The sequence below is a fragment of the Dasypus novemcinctus genome, chromosome 19, assembly GCF_030445035.2.
Source record: "Dasypus novemcinctus isolate mDasNov1 chromosome 19, mDasNov1.1.hap2, whole genome shotgun sequence".
Classification (NCBI taxonomy): domain Eukaryota; kingdom Metazoa; phylum Chordata; class Mammalia; order Cingulata; family Dasypodidae; genus Dasypus; species Dasypus novemcinctus.
Genome location: NC_080691.1, coordinates 43,640,829 through 43,655,580, shown reverse-complemented (window position 1 = coordinate 43,655,580; position 14,752 = coordinate 43,640,829). Strand labels below are relative to the sequence as shown.

Below are 14,752 nucleotides of genomic sequence, written 5' to 3'. Positions count from 1 at the left end.
TTAATTTGAAATTACCACCCTGATATATGAAAATATCCTGAAAAACAGGCAGACATGAATAGTTTGACATGAAAACACAACTTAGTTACTTAAAACATTTCTTTTTTTCACAAAACAAGTTTAACTGTAAAACAACACTTGAAAGATTTCCCTGAAGGATTTCTTTTGCTGACTTCTCCAGACTAGGGGTTAGCAGTTTCCCCCCCTTTGTGGCTTTCTTAATTAATGGCTTATAGCCAAAATGTTTCCATTATTATGATACAATGTATATTTGCTTTAGAATTATAAGCAGAAGGCAAGGGGTGGGCCAGACTGGCAGTTGCTATAAGCAAAGGCAGACTCAGTTTGTAATTACCATCACAATAGTTGAAGGAAAGGGGTAGGTGAAATCAGTTATAAAATAACCATAATTAAAGGTAAAGTTAGGGAAGCGGACTTGGCCCAGTGGATAGGGTGTCCGCCTACCACATGGGAGGTCCGCGGTTCAAACCCTGGGCCTCCTTGACCCTTGTGGAGCTGGCCCATGCACAATGCTGACATGCACAAGGAGTGCTGTGCCACTCAGGGGTGTCTCCCGCAAAGGGGAGCCCCATGTACAAGGAGTACATCTCGTAAGGAGAGCTGCCCAGTGTGAAAGAAGTGCAGCCTGCCCAGGAATGGTGCCACACACACGGAGAGCTGACACAGCAAGATGATGCCACAAAAAGAAACAGATTCCCATGCCACTGACAACAGATGTGGACAAAAGAACACACGCAAATGGACACAGAGAACAGACAACTGGGGCAGGAGGTGGGGGGAGGGAAGGGGAGAGAAACAAATGAAAAATAAATCTTAAAAAAAAGGTAAATTTAAGTTATAATTACCATTACTATAGTAAGCACTAGACAGAGTTGAAGTAGACATAAACAAAGGTAAATTAGTTTAAGATCACTATTACAATAGCTGAAATCTAGGCTACATTTATTCCACTGTAATGTTGTCAGTTATACTTTTTTTTACTGTTTTATATATAAAGGTACTTATACAATGATTTCAACTCTTACTTTGTAGAAAGTTTTACTTAAAATTAATTCAGGCATCTTTATTTATTAACTATGCAATTAAAACAATTTTGTTAGTAACAACTTGGTACAGTTCTTCTGCCTTTCCAGCAATTAAAAAAATTTCGCTCATGAGTTATGCATTAAATCCACTTGAAAGACAGTATTGGCATTTAAAGTTTCATTTTTAGGTTACCTTTCACCATTACCCAACGTGTAACAATTGAACCCCAAATTTGATTTCCTAGGCACAAGCAAACTGAGAAAAGCAAACTGAAATAGTTAAACACAGATTTCCAAGTTGAACACAAGGTTATGCACAAATCAAAACAGAAGAATTTCATGTTTAGCATTTCTAGGAATGCTTTGACCTTAATTGATGGCACATGAGGTTTTGTTTGCTTGTTTATTTTTTTAATATTTTGATCACTATTCACAACTTTTGTAGGCACAGCTGAGTTTAAACTGAGAAGTTTGAGGTTTATTTCTTCATTTTATTAAGAAGACATGGCATGAGGTTTCTAAGTTTCAGATCTATTTTTTTCCTTTTTTTCTTCTTTTTTTACAATACTTTAACTGGATTTTAGGGCTCCACACAGAGGCTACATTTTTGCTATGTGGACCAGCAGAAGGCAGAACTTCCTGATTCCTCCCACGGTGAACCCACTGCCATGCAGAAACTGTGCTTATCATTCTAGAAAGAGTGAAGGACAGCCTTTTAGTTGACTGACCTGGTGTTCCAGAGTTCCAGCCTAACCAAGCTTCACCATTTTACACAATTTAATACCACCATCCAGAGGCATGAAAACATATGCTGGCATCAGATAAATCAACAAACACTAACCATACCACACAGACAGAAACACAAAGCCCATCAATTTGACCCACAATTTCCATTTTCCAGTATGGCCATTTTTGAGCTACAACTTGTTAATTATTGCAACCTTAGTGAGGAGAAACTTTGAACAGGATTCTTTTCTGCCCTTGCTTTTTACAAAACAAGCTCATTTGCAATCCAGCACCAAAACAAAAACCTATTTCTGGCCAAACTTTTCCATCACTCAACTCATATGCAGACCAAGCTTTATTAAAAAATCCAATCCACTTTTCTGTAACTAAGATTTTCCAAATCAAGACCAATTTTTCAGGATGCATTCCACTGGAAAGCACTGGGATACTGATGCTTTATTTTCTATGGTGACAGAGAGAGAGAGAGAGAGAGAGACAGAGAGAGAGAGAGAGAGAGAGAAGCCAAAATAAAGTCATAAGTGGCAGCAGGCCATTTTTCCCCCTTTTTTTTTTTACGTGAGGTAGTGAGCAGGACTTAAACCCATCAATATCTCTCCCACTGTAACCACATCTTCACTATCTTAGTGAAGGCAAACTTCTGTCAACCTGCAGTCAGCTAAAACCAAACATCAGTCTTTTTTCTTTTCTTTTCAGACTTGGAGAAGACAGCTACCCCCTGAACTTTTGGAGGTACTGGGGTCTTCCTTAAGAGCTGATCAAGCCCCCTTTATAACATTTAAAATTAGCCTTTCCTGACACTTTGGTCTCCAGGGAGTCTTACCTGTCTGGCATATAGATATTTTTTTGTTCTCAGGATTTCCTTCTAAAACTTTTGGTGTGTCTGATTTTTTTTACCAAGAGGGCTCCAGTGGAGATTGCTCTTTCTGGACTAAAAGGAGTCCAGGGGTGTCCTAGATTGGGGATTCATCTGGGCCCTCCTAGCTTCCTCAGAGGTGTCCCAAAGGGGCGGCAAAATGATACTGTCTCTGGGTTTACTTGTGATCCTGGACAAGCCCACAGGAAATGTTGTGGAAGCAGAGTCAATGATTGTATAAGGAAGGCCAGGACTCAGGAATATTCTTGAGAAGGAAAAATTTATTAACAACTGGCCAGATCCAGGGACTCCTGTCCAATAAAGCTGAGCCCTGAATAGGATTTCTGGGTCCCTTTCATATAGAAGATGTAGGAGTTAAATGGAGCTTTTATATATATAAAAAAAAGGACTTTTCTTTGTTAGTTTCTTAGAGTTTTAAGTGTTTATCTGAGTAGCAAATAGGTTTTGAATTAACTTATCACCCACATTCCAGGTAAGCTTGAATTAGCATATTGCCTACCTTCCAGGTAAGCTTGAATTAACATATTGCCCACACTCTTTCTGGATGTAAATTTGAATACACGTTCAGTCTACCTCCTTTCTGAATATTTGAAGACTGTAGGGCCTATATTATTTAATTGGCTTTGTAGAAACTAGGTATACTTGAATACAGACTTAGATAATTCTGAATTATGCACATGCTAGACTAGTACCAGTATATGTTCTTGTTACCAACATCAATGTCACTGCTAAGGGTGCAGGGGAGTCTGGCTGTTCTTCCCAGAGATGCAGGAAAGGAGGGTGGCTTAGTCACCACTGACCGGGAAAGGGAAACTGCAGATACAGACACACATGGGAGCTCTGGCAGGGACCAGTGTAAGCTGCACAGAGATCAGAGCTAGAGGGCTGGGAGATCTGCCCTGGGTCCCCAAGGCCTGTCCCTACCTGAGCAGTGAGAGGAGCAGGAGAAGGAGAGGAGTTCAGGCCGTGGTGGACAGACCCTGAGGCCCACAGTGAAGCTGGGCTGTCCCAGGCCTAATTTTCTCTCCCACCCTCTGCCAAAGCAGGGGTTCATCAAGTAAATTTGCTTCCACCCACTAACTGCCCATGCCCTCCCTGAGCCCTGATGCTGGAGCTCAGCTCTCACTAACCCAGGAGGATGAAGGTTTGTTTACCTCATGGGGAACCCTGGACAAAAGCAGCTGCTGAGATAACACAAAGGTACTTTTTCAGGGGACCCTGCATGGCCAGAGGGAATGTAGCTGCTTAATCCCCATCAGTGAGCACAGGGCCCAGCCCCCCCAGGCCAGAACTCTTTGAATGAATGGTCCTTCCTGAGCCCCGGAGCAGGAATCACAGGCAGTCCTGCAGCACTCCCTGCTGTTTGTAGGAAAAGATTACAATTTTGCTGGAAAAAGCAGAGAACTCCACTTCTTATTCGGCCCTCACTTCACGATTTTCTTGAATCTGGGCATTGATTTAGTTCCTCTGAGGTGGAGAGGTTTTGCTAAGATGTTCATGAAAATCCCATAGGGTCACAGTTGATTCTGAGCAAGACACATGTGGGTGTCCAGTTTCCTGCTGATATTTTGCCATAGAAACCAGGCCTGGGGTTGCTGTGCTGGGGCTGTGCCCACTGTGGTTCTGATTTGTTTAAGGCTCAGGTTCCCTGTGGGAGGGTCTCCAGGAGAGGGGTTGTGAGGACAAAACTAACTACAGATGCCTGCTCAGGCAAGTCCTTTTGGGAAATGTTACAGATCTGGATGTTACAGATCTCTACTGATACCTTAAAAACACTGTATAACCACTCTGTCACCAAATGACAAAAATGCACACATACTTTGTAATTAAAAAATTTATTTTATTATCTTGCACATTTTTGTGGGTCAAGTTTTCTGGGGCAGCTTCACTGTGTTCTGGCTCAGGGTCCCTACTGAGGTTGTAGCCGAGTTGCTGTTTGGGGCTGCAGATATCTGAAGGGTGATGGGGCCTGGAGCGTCCCCTCCAAGTTCAACCACAGGTGGACAGGAGGCCTCAGGTCCTCACCATGTGGGTCACTCCCTAGGAATGCCCCCCACATGGTACATGAGTTTCCTCAGAGTGGTGAGGAGAGAGATGAGGTGAATCAATGAAAGAGAAAGAGATAATAGTGAGCCACAGAGCTACTCAGACAGATGCCATAGTGTCTTTTAAAACCTCTCACCATATGCTGCTGCATGTAGTGTGTGTGCAGGCTCCACAAGGGCATGCACTATAGGAGTTGGAAGTTTTTGGGGTCCCAGGAAGTAGCTACCACAGCACCACGCCCACGTACCTTTGGACAGGATGCTTGCATGAGGGACTGGGGCCCTCTGTGATGTCCCCTGGAGACTTTCTTGCACCCTGGCATACTGACCCCAGCTCAGCCTAAGCCGTACATCAGTTTGCAGACAGACCACATTCAGAAATCCCTGCTATCTGTCCTTGTGTAAAATAGTGGTTAGTGGAGTCTGTCACAATCATTACTGTTTTCTTAGAATTGGGACCCAAAGCTAAGACGTTGGGCTTTCTGGGTGGTAACTTTTCAATATAATTCAACTCTATCCTCCTCCTACCATACAACAGGGATGGAGGAGCAGAGAACTCAGGAGAGGAATCCCCTTCTCTTGGAGATAAAGCACGGAGGGGTCCATGCCTGCATGTCTTGCCTCAAGTGGAGGGAGTTCTGGCTGCCATAGAATGACTCATTAGGTTTTAGGTCTGTTGTTGGACTACAGTGACACCAGAGCATGGAACTAGGAAAATAATAATTGGAAAGAAATGACATGGACATAAGAAAGGGCACAGATTGGCAAGGACTGCTGCTTCAAGTTCTCATATGTAAGAGGTAGAAGGTGGATTTTACACAGTATCTCAGCCAGAATTGGTGCTTTCTTTCTTTTTCTTATGTGAGTTAATTATAGTTATAATTCTATGCTATCATTACCACCATCCATCAAGAAAACTTTTATAGTCCCTCAAATGGAATCTCTGTACAATATAAGCATAACTCCCCATGATTATGGATACATTTCTGAGCTTTCTTTTGATTCAAATGACTCAAAAATTGCTTAGGGAACTTTCTTAGGGAATCCCATAGGGAACTGTAAAAATTGGGAAGAGAAACAGTCACTGGAGTTCCACCCTTTCATAAGTCTGATGAGAAGCAGATATGGGCTGGGCAGGGCCAGTGGATGGGATTGGGGACTGTGCTTGAACAGAAGTAACCCTCTCCCCAATGTTGATGTTTTCAATAAAGTCAGGAGATGAGAGTCCCTATAGCTAGCAGAGCTGGGAAGGAGTCTGAGCTGTTGAGGGAAGATGTGGGGCCAGGACTGAAGTCCACGTCAGGGCACCTGGAGGACTCAAGGCAGCTGTGCTCATTGGGAGAGGAGCAGACAGTAGTCCTGGCTGCCTCAGGCCCAGCAACAAAAAGAGAGACTTAGGTTATCAAAGTCAGTTGGAATAGTCATTCCAGAGGTTATGCTTATACACATCTCAACAGGATCTCAATGACTGTGAAAGTAGAAACTATCCCAAATAGCAGGGCTCCTTAGGGCTCTGGAGATATGCAAACACTACGGTCAGGGCAAATAGTACAGGAGTTTGATGCCCTTGCCAGTGGATCCTATTTTGAAATTTATGCTCTCCAATATGACAGAGGTGGACTCAGTTGTGTTTTCCCTATGCATGACTCTTCTGTCCTTCTATTTGAACCTATATTTAACATTAGAGTTGATATGTGTATATGCAAGAGATATAAATCTTTGGGCAGTCCATGTGCCAGCAGGTCCCTGAACTTCAGTGGAGTTGCAACACCAAAACTCCCATTCATTGGACTAACCCAGGACAACTAACAAGGAGTTGTTGATGGACAAGCAACATACCAAGGAACCAACAGAGTCTACAACTGCAAGCAAGTGAATTCCATCCATCAGCCTCATGGGATGACAATCCCCTCTCAATTAGAGTTGGAGTGTACATCACCATCCCAGAATCCTCAGGATTTCGGAATGAACTATTAACTAAAGTAGACTTACTGGTATTCTACTATAGACTTATTGTGATTCTAGCAATGAAGAACTTATATCATTGATGTGGAGGCCGTGGCCACTGGAGGTGTTGAGGGCAGGGAGAGGACAAAGATGTGTAATACAGGGGCATTTTCAGGAATTGGGAATTTTCCTGAATAACATTGAAATGACAAATCCAGGCCATTATATATCTTGCCATAACCTACAGAATTGAGTGGGAGTGACTGTGAACTACAGTGTGAACTTTATTCCATGCTTAGTGGCAGTGTTCCTAAGTGTGCTCATCAATTGCAGAGAATGTATCTCACTAATGAAGGATGTTGCTAATGTGGGAAAATGTGAAAGGTATGGGGAGTGGGCTACATGGTAGTACCCTATATTTTTTATGTGACATTTGTGTAATTTAAGTATCATTAAAAATAAAAAAATATATTTTAAAGAGAGAGAGACAGACAGACAGGCAGACTTAGGAGGCACCAGCACACCATTCTGGATGACTCTACTATCATGGGAAGCCATTAAAGCATCCAGAATTAATAAAGATCCTGAACAGCAATCTCTCCAGGATGTGAACTCATGGAGCTGAGCACTGAGGCCCCTGTACAAGGGAAAGGAATGAAGACAACTCAGGTGCCCCTAATGGGTCATTTCCAGAGTCCCTTCAGACACTCTCCTGTGCAGGGGGAAAAGTGAGGAGGGGACGACAACAAGCCAGAGTCTGGGTGTCCCCAGAGTCTATTTCCTGTAGCATCAGAGTGAGGACCTAACTTCCCTACTGCCCCATGATCCTCCATCAAGGTTTTTTTGCAGTTAGAAATTCATTTTTCTATATCCTTGATTCTTTAATGCCCCAGCCTGATCTCCTTGGCATAAGCAAGAAATCATCTTGGATTGAGAAAGATAGGAGCTAAGGTCAAAGCTGGATACAGATGGGGAGGGGAGAGCCTGAGACTGGATGTCCCAGTTATTGCTGGTAGGTCACAGAGGCAGACCTATGACATCATGGAGAACTTTCTTATTACTCAACATCCCAGGAGCCACAGGGATGAAATAACTGCTCCTGGAACCAGGCAGGCATGAGCAGATGTGTGGAAGGGGGGAACGGACTTTGCGGGAAGACTTTGTGGTGGTTCCAGGTGACCGTAAGATGCTCTCAGACCACATACATCTGTGAGTAATGTTTGGGCCTAGGACTGAGCATGGGGGAGGCAACCATTTTCTTCCTCATCGGTCATCTCCCTGAGGGGATATTTCATCAAAAGAATCAAATATCTGCCCATGAAGGCATGATCAGGGTAGAATATATTAGCAATGGGTGAAATTAAATATTTGAACTAATGAAAAGAAGACATTTGCATCTCCAATGGTCCCAGTAAAACCATGTGGTAGTTGAAGAAGTGTCAACAGAAGCCACGACCTAAGGGACACTTGGGCACAGGCAGAGAGAGGGTGACTATACCAAGCTGAAGATGCTGCGGGGTGGATTTAGTCTCACATCCCTGTAAGTCTGAAGCACTGTTAAATCTTAGAGTTACTGTGCCATGCACAGCAGTAATAGCCTCATCCTCAGGCTGGAGCTTGGAGATGTATAGAATTCCAGCATTGGTTGATGCATCAATGGATCCAGAGAAACAGCTGGGGAACCAAGAGCCCTGGTACATATCTGAGTCTGTGTGCAATGTAAGAAGGTGCCAGAGATGGCTCACTGACTTCTACTGCAGCCAGTGTATCCAGAAGTTGTCCACAGTGAAGCCACAGCTCACAGTGAATGTAAGTCTTGCAGAAGTTTCCAGGAACAGAGAGAGTGGACAGCTGAGTCAGCAAAGATTGGGAGAGAAGACTTAGAAGTATAAATGATATTGGGTGATGAGGCAGAGACCAGAGTGAAGCTGCTGGGAGAATAGAGGATAGTGCAGGAATTGTCCTCATTCTGTCCTTTGAGTGAATGATTCTTCTTGGAAGCCACTGCAGGAATGACATAAATGTCACAGCACATCCTGTCAGTCATGTGGCCCAAAGACCTGAAAGCCCAGCTGAATTCTGCCCCTCATTAGGTACTTTCCTGGGTCTAAACATTGATGTCTTATTCTAGATAATGTGACCCCTGTATGTTGCACTGGATTCCTGGAGCAGGCTCTACAGATTCCCAGAAAAAGTGGAGCATTCAGCACCTTCATCATTTTGATCCCTTAAAAAGGTTTGGTGACACAATCTCCAAATCCCCTCCATGCCTGAACCCCTCACCCTAACATGACACTTGAAGATGTAGGTACCAGCATGGAAGTCAGGCTAGCTCTGAACCTGGACTTCCCCTGACCCTGCACCCTCACTCAGGCCTGCACACCATAGGGCTTCAAGCAGTGAACAGAGGGGGCCTCAACCAGCCCTGAGCACAGGTGATGGGGAGGGAAGGGGAGACTGTGCTCTCACCTCCATGGAGGAGCTTCATGTTGTCAAAGGACTGTGCATGTGCTGGAAATTCCCAGGGCCTTGGACTCAAGAGAAAGCCTGAGAAGGCAGAGTTGCTTTCCTCCAAGAGAAAGGCCAGCCCCACATGCTTTGATATTATGACATATTTGTCGCATGAGGAGTTTAAGTGTCATCATGAATTTTATTTTGTGTGTTTGATGATTGTTTTCTGAAACTTCAGAAACATTAACTTGGAATTAGGAAATGGGAGGAGAGACCTCATGAACCAGAAGCCTCTTCCAGGCAGTCTGCCTACATGAAATTTTTCTTTTAGAAAAGAGGTCAGGATCCAAGAACCTGAAGAGCTGGTAGTTTTTGTCCCAATTTCCAATCTGCCTGAGAAGCACTGCTGTGGTATATGCTGTAACAGGCAGTCTCTTCCTCAGGCTAGAGCCCAGAGATGAGGAAAATTGCTGCTTGGCCAAGGCATCTTTGGATCCAGACAAGTGGCTGGGGATCCCAGTGCCTTGGTTCTTGTTTGAGTCTTCCACAGGAGATAATGGGGAGAGCTTCTTGGCTTCTGCTTATACCAGATTATATATTGCCGCCAACAATGACATCACTGCTCCTAGTGAAAGGGAGTCTGGCTGGTGTTCCTGGAAGTGTGGAGAAGGAGAGCAGCTGAGTCAGCACAGGGTGGGAGAGGGAACTAACATGCATAAGTGCTAGTCCAAAGGTCAGGTTTAAAAGGCTTGGAGGTATCAGTCTACGTATAATACCAGGAGTTAAAAATGCTTTTTGACCTGAATCAAGGGGGAAATGGAAAGGACAAATGAGTTTATATGGCTATAAGTCTCCAAAAAGAGCTGGGAGGTAATCAGAGGGGTTGTCCTTATGCACACCTCAGCAGAGTCCCAGAGACAGATAAAGTAGATACAACCCTGGCTATTGGTTTTTCTGAGGGCTACAGAGACCCACAGGTTCTATGGTCATGGCAGATGGAGTTCAGTGCTATGTCAGTTGGCCCTCCTTTGGAGTTTGTTTTTCTGTGTGATGCAGCTGGACTCAGATGTGATGTTTTTTCACAAGCCTCTCCTGTTACTTTTGCCAGAACCGTAGTTGGTGCTGGGGTTTAATATATACCCAGGGGACCTGAATCTCTGAACTGACCATATGATAGCCAGGCCCTGCGCCTCAAGAGACTTTAGCTCCTACACTCTGATTTATTGGACTTACTCCACTCAGCTAACATGGAGTTGAAGGTCAACCATCACACAGCGGAGCCAAGAGTGCCTACAATTGAAAGCAGGAGGATTGCATCCAGCACCCATGCGGAATCTAAGCCCCTTCTTGATATAGCTGTGGAGTGGACACAACCATTCCAAGGTCCACAGGATGGAGGAATAGAGAATGGATTAGAGTGGACTTACTGATATTCTATTCATGAACTATTGTGATTAGTAATCAAAGAAAATGTGGCATTGGTGCTGAGAAAATGGCCATGGTGGCTGCTGGGGGTGGGGAATGGGAGGAAGAGATGAGATGTGGAGGCACTTTCGGGACTTGGAGTTGTCCTGGGTGGTGCTGCAGGGACAATTACTGGACACTCTGTGTCCTCCCAAGGTCCACTGGTTGGAACATGGGAGAGTGTGGGCTATGATGTGGACTCTTGACCATGATCGGCAGCGGTGCTCAGAGATGTATTCACCAAATGCAATGAATGTCTCATGATGATGGAGGAGATTGTTGTTATGCGGGGAGGAGTGGGGTGAGGGTGGTGGGAGGTATATGGGGACCTCATATTTTTTTAAATGTAATATTAAAAAAATAAAGACAAAAAAAAAGACTTGGATGTCTGAGATGGAGGGGCTAACCCAGGCTGGGAGATCTGCCCCAGTTTCTCAAGCACTGTCTCAGCTGTTCGATGAGAGGAACATGAGGAGGAGAGGAGTCCAGGCCATGGTGGACACAGCCCCTGAGCCCCACAGAGGAGCTGGGCTGCCCCAGGCCTCCTTTTCTCTCCACCTTCTGCTAGAGGAGGGGCTCATCATGCAAATTTGCTTCCATCCACTGACAGCCCAGGCCCTCTCTGAGCCTGAAGTTGGAGTTCAGCTCACACTAGACCCAGGAGTGTGAAGGTTTCTTTGCCCCTGTGGGGAGCCCTGGGAGGAAGCGGCTGTTGAGATGACAGAACAGTCCCTGTTCAGGGGCCTCTGCCAAGCCAGAGAGGATGGAAGAATAGTCGCACAGCATCCCCTGTTGATTGTCAGGCCAAACCTCAGCATGGCCCTAAGACCTGAGAGATCACCTTATTTCTTCCCCTCACCAGATCACTGCCTGTGTCCAAAGTTTGAAGTGTTATTCTAGATAATGTGACTGTAGGGTTGCCACATTTGATTCCTAATCATCTCCTCACTCCTGGAGGATCCCAGGTCTATGGAAGGTGAACATGTATGCAAACTACAATTTTACCTGTTGGAAAGTCCAAAGAAATCTGACAAGACACAGTTGCCATGTCAGGTCAGTTGGCACAGAGGAGGGTCGTGTGGACTGGTCCAAAAGATGTGTAGGGCTCTTCAAGGGAACATCATAGAATTGGCAATTTTATGGGAATAAAATTCATCAGGGAAGTTCAAAAGACACAATTCAGCAAAATAGCTAAAAGATTTGCAAAGCTTTTATTTTTGATAGTGAATAGATCATATGTAGTGTTTTAGGAAAACCTAGTTCCTTTGGCCAGTTTAGTATTTCCCAGTACACAGTGTAACATATTTCCTTATTATGTCAAGTTAGCCTTTATTACCCTAAGTGAGGTTTGTCCTTTGACACATAATTGTGTGGCAATTTCTTGCTAAATTTTGTTATAGGATTTATACAATTTGTTCATCTTCAAAACAGATTTTTTCATCTAGATTTTCTTATTATTTTCAGATTTGCAGGAAGCTTTGTTGGCTGTTTTAACATCACAAGGTCCACAGTTGTGTTTGAATGCCTCAGCAGGAAAAGAGAAAAGACACCATGTCCTCACTGTGGCACATCCACACCTTCCTCAGCTCTGCAAATGACCCTATGTCTAGAATCCCAGGGTGCTGGAGTAAATAGTCCAGGGCCAGGCTACCTTTTTCCTGGGGCAAATCCCTGCTCATGGCCTTCAGAGAGATCTTCCTCCTTCAGGCTAGGCAGATCCAAAGCCAATCAGGCTCAGATTCCTTCAGTGGCTCTCTGAACTTTCTGCATGATTTTTTAATAAACATACAATTCCTCTAAAAGCAACAAGATTGAAAAATAGGGAAGTAGATTTGGCCTAGTAGATAGGGTGCCCATCTACCACATGAGAGGTCTATGGTTCAAACCCCAGGCCTCCTTGACCATATGGAGCTGGCCCACGTGCAGTGCTGATGTTCGCAAGGAGTGCCGTGCCACACAGGGGTGTCCCCTGCATAGGGGAGCCTCACGTGCAAGGAGTGCACCCTGTAAGGAAAGTGTCCAGTGTGAAAAAAGTGCATCCTGCCCAGGAGTGGCGCTGCACACACAGAGAGCTGACGCAGCAAGATGATGCAACAGAAAAAGAAACACAGATTCCCATGCCTCTGACAACAGCAGAAATGGACAAAAAGAAGAACAGGCAGCAAATGGACACAGAGAACAGACAACTGGGGTGGGATGGGGGCGGGGGGAAGAGGAGAGAAATAAATAAAATAAATGTTAAAAAATAAAGATTGAAAATTATAGCTGAAATATGAAATATCCTGGGCCCATATTATATCTCATATGTTTTTCTTTGAAATCCACATCAGTTTCTCTCTTGTTATGCAGGTGCAATTTCTCTCTTTTTAGCACATAAGTAGATGCTTGAATGGGCCCAGCCTCCATGTCATTCTATCTCAAGGACTTCTCAAGGATGAAATAGAACTTCCTATCCCAGAATCAAGCATCTGTGGTAGTAAATACAGTTGTCATGTTCCACCAAATAGAAAAAATATATATGGCGCCACTGTAGTCCACAACATGTCCAGTTTCTAAGTGAGCAAATAAATGCTCAAAATTGATTGAGCACTTTAAAAGGCCATATTTTTTATTAACAGAGATTTGAAATGATTCTCTTGAAACAGTTCAACATTTACAGGAGCTAATTAAGTGATGCCCCAAGTATGTGGATCAGAGAAGATTTTCAGAGTTCATTAAATGTATGTCAGTTTTGCAATGTGCATGTGACCAAATGCATATTTTCCTTCACAGTATTCACTGTGGGGTAATTATTTCTGGTTTATGAGGAAGGACAGTGATTGCTGGTATGTGAATATATATTTATGTGCATACTCATACATATGTATATTTACGAATGTTTTATGAAATACATCTTTTTATCCATTGTAAAAATAATGCTTGAAGATGGAGATGTCAGTGCATGTTGAATACTGTGCTTCTTAGAGGAAATGTTGAAGGCTCTCATTCTCACTGTTGCTCTTTATATTCTTCCCTTCCCTAATGATTAGAGGCACAGAGGGAGAGAGGAAACAGAATCTGGAGGAAGTACCCTGGAGAGAGGGAAAAATGTTGGAAATTTGCTGCCTGGGACCTACTGCCTGAGCAATATGGGGATGAACTACTGCACAGGGGATAGCAGCCCTGAGACCTCCTACCCCCATTCTGCTGTTCATCATTTCTATTTCCTCTTCTCTCTCCTCCCTCTAAGAGCTGAACCATTCTGAGCATAGGTAGAGGTTTTCGTTGTGCTTCCCCATTGGTTTAAATCACTGTGCAACTCTAATTGCCTGTCTAGAGAGCATAGGGATACTCAGTCTCATCCATGGGCTGAGCCCTCATGATGGTGAGGGAGGCTTTGAGTCACAGATGGAGACCGAAAAGTGATCAGGGACCCCAGGGGGCAGCTGCTATATAGGTCAGCATGTGCGGAACCTGGCCTGAGGTCTTCTGGCACCAGCTTGGATAGTAACTGGTATAGACTGACCCAGAACTGAGGCCACAGGTGAGTGTGACTGTTCCCCCTACAGACACTGACAGTGGTGGCTCCTGGATCACTAAAGCCTGAGAATCTGAGACCAACAGGTTAGACATAGTTTAGTTTTGGATGCAAGGGGTCACCATGCGATATCTGCTCTCAAATGAGCAACCCAAGAACACAGTTCCTTCTGCTAACCTGAGCCATAAGCAAGGAGCCTGAGTAGAAGTGCCATTCAGGGCATGGTGGGGACTCTCATGTGGACTTGCTCTTCAGGTTCCACAGAAGGAGTTTGGTGTCCTCAGGGCCTTTTCATAGCTCCCCATGCAAATCTGCTTCCTCCCTTTTCTTGCCCCAGTGTTCACCTACTGTGCCACTGGGTGGGATCTTCAAAGAGGCAGGTGCTGGCACCTCAGCTACACCAGTGTCCACATGGCAAATGAGGCCCTGCAGGATGTAATTGGGATTCACACATTTTACCCAGCTCAGCACCCACATGCCCCCTGGTGACCTCAGTCTACAAGGTCTTCTCTGGAAAATCTGAGGCCTGGAGGGTGAGAAGGGGATGTTTCAACCTCCTCTTCTCAAACTGTCTCTTCCTTCCCACAACTAACCCCACTGCTTTGAACATTTTCTTCCCTCCCCTGTTGTTTTGGGGAAAATTTTAGTGAGTATTGTTCAA

The 14,752-nt window shown here is 44.5% G+C and overlaps 1 long non-coding RNA gene across 1 annotated transcript; it reads left to right on the top strand.

Annotated features, from left to right (window-relative positions):
• The first annotated feature begins 7,764 nt into the window (after nt 1-7,764).
• Nucleotides 7,765-12,752, top strand: LOC131274526 (uncharacterized). Its single transcript, XR_009181752.2, has 3 exons — nt 7,765-7,868; nt 8,791-8,895; nt 12,039-12,752. It is a non-coding gene; the product is annotated as an uncharacterized lncRNA (long non-coding RNA).
• The last annotated feature ends 2,000 nt before the right edge of the window (nt 12,753-14,752 follow it).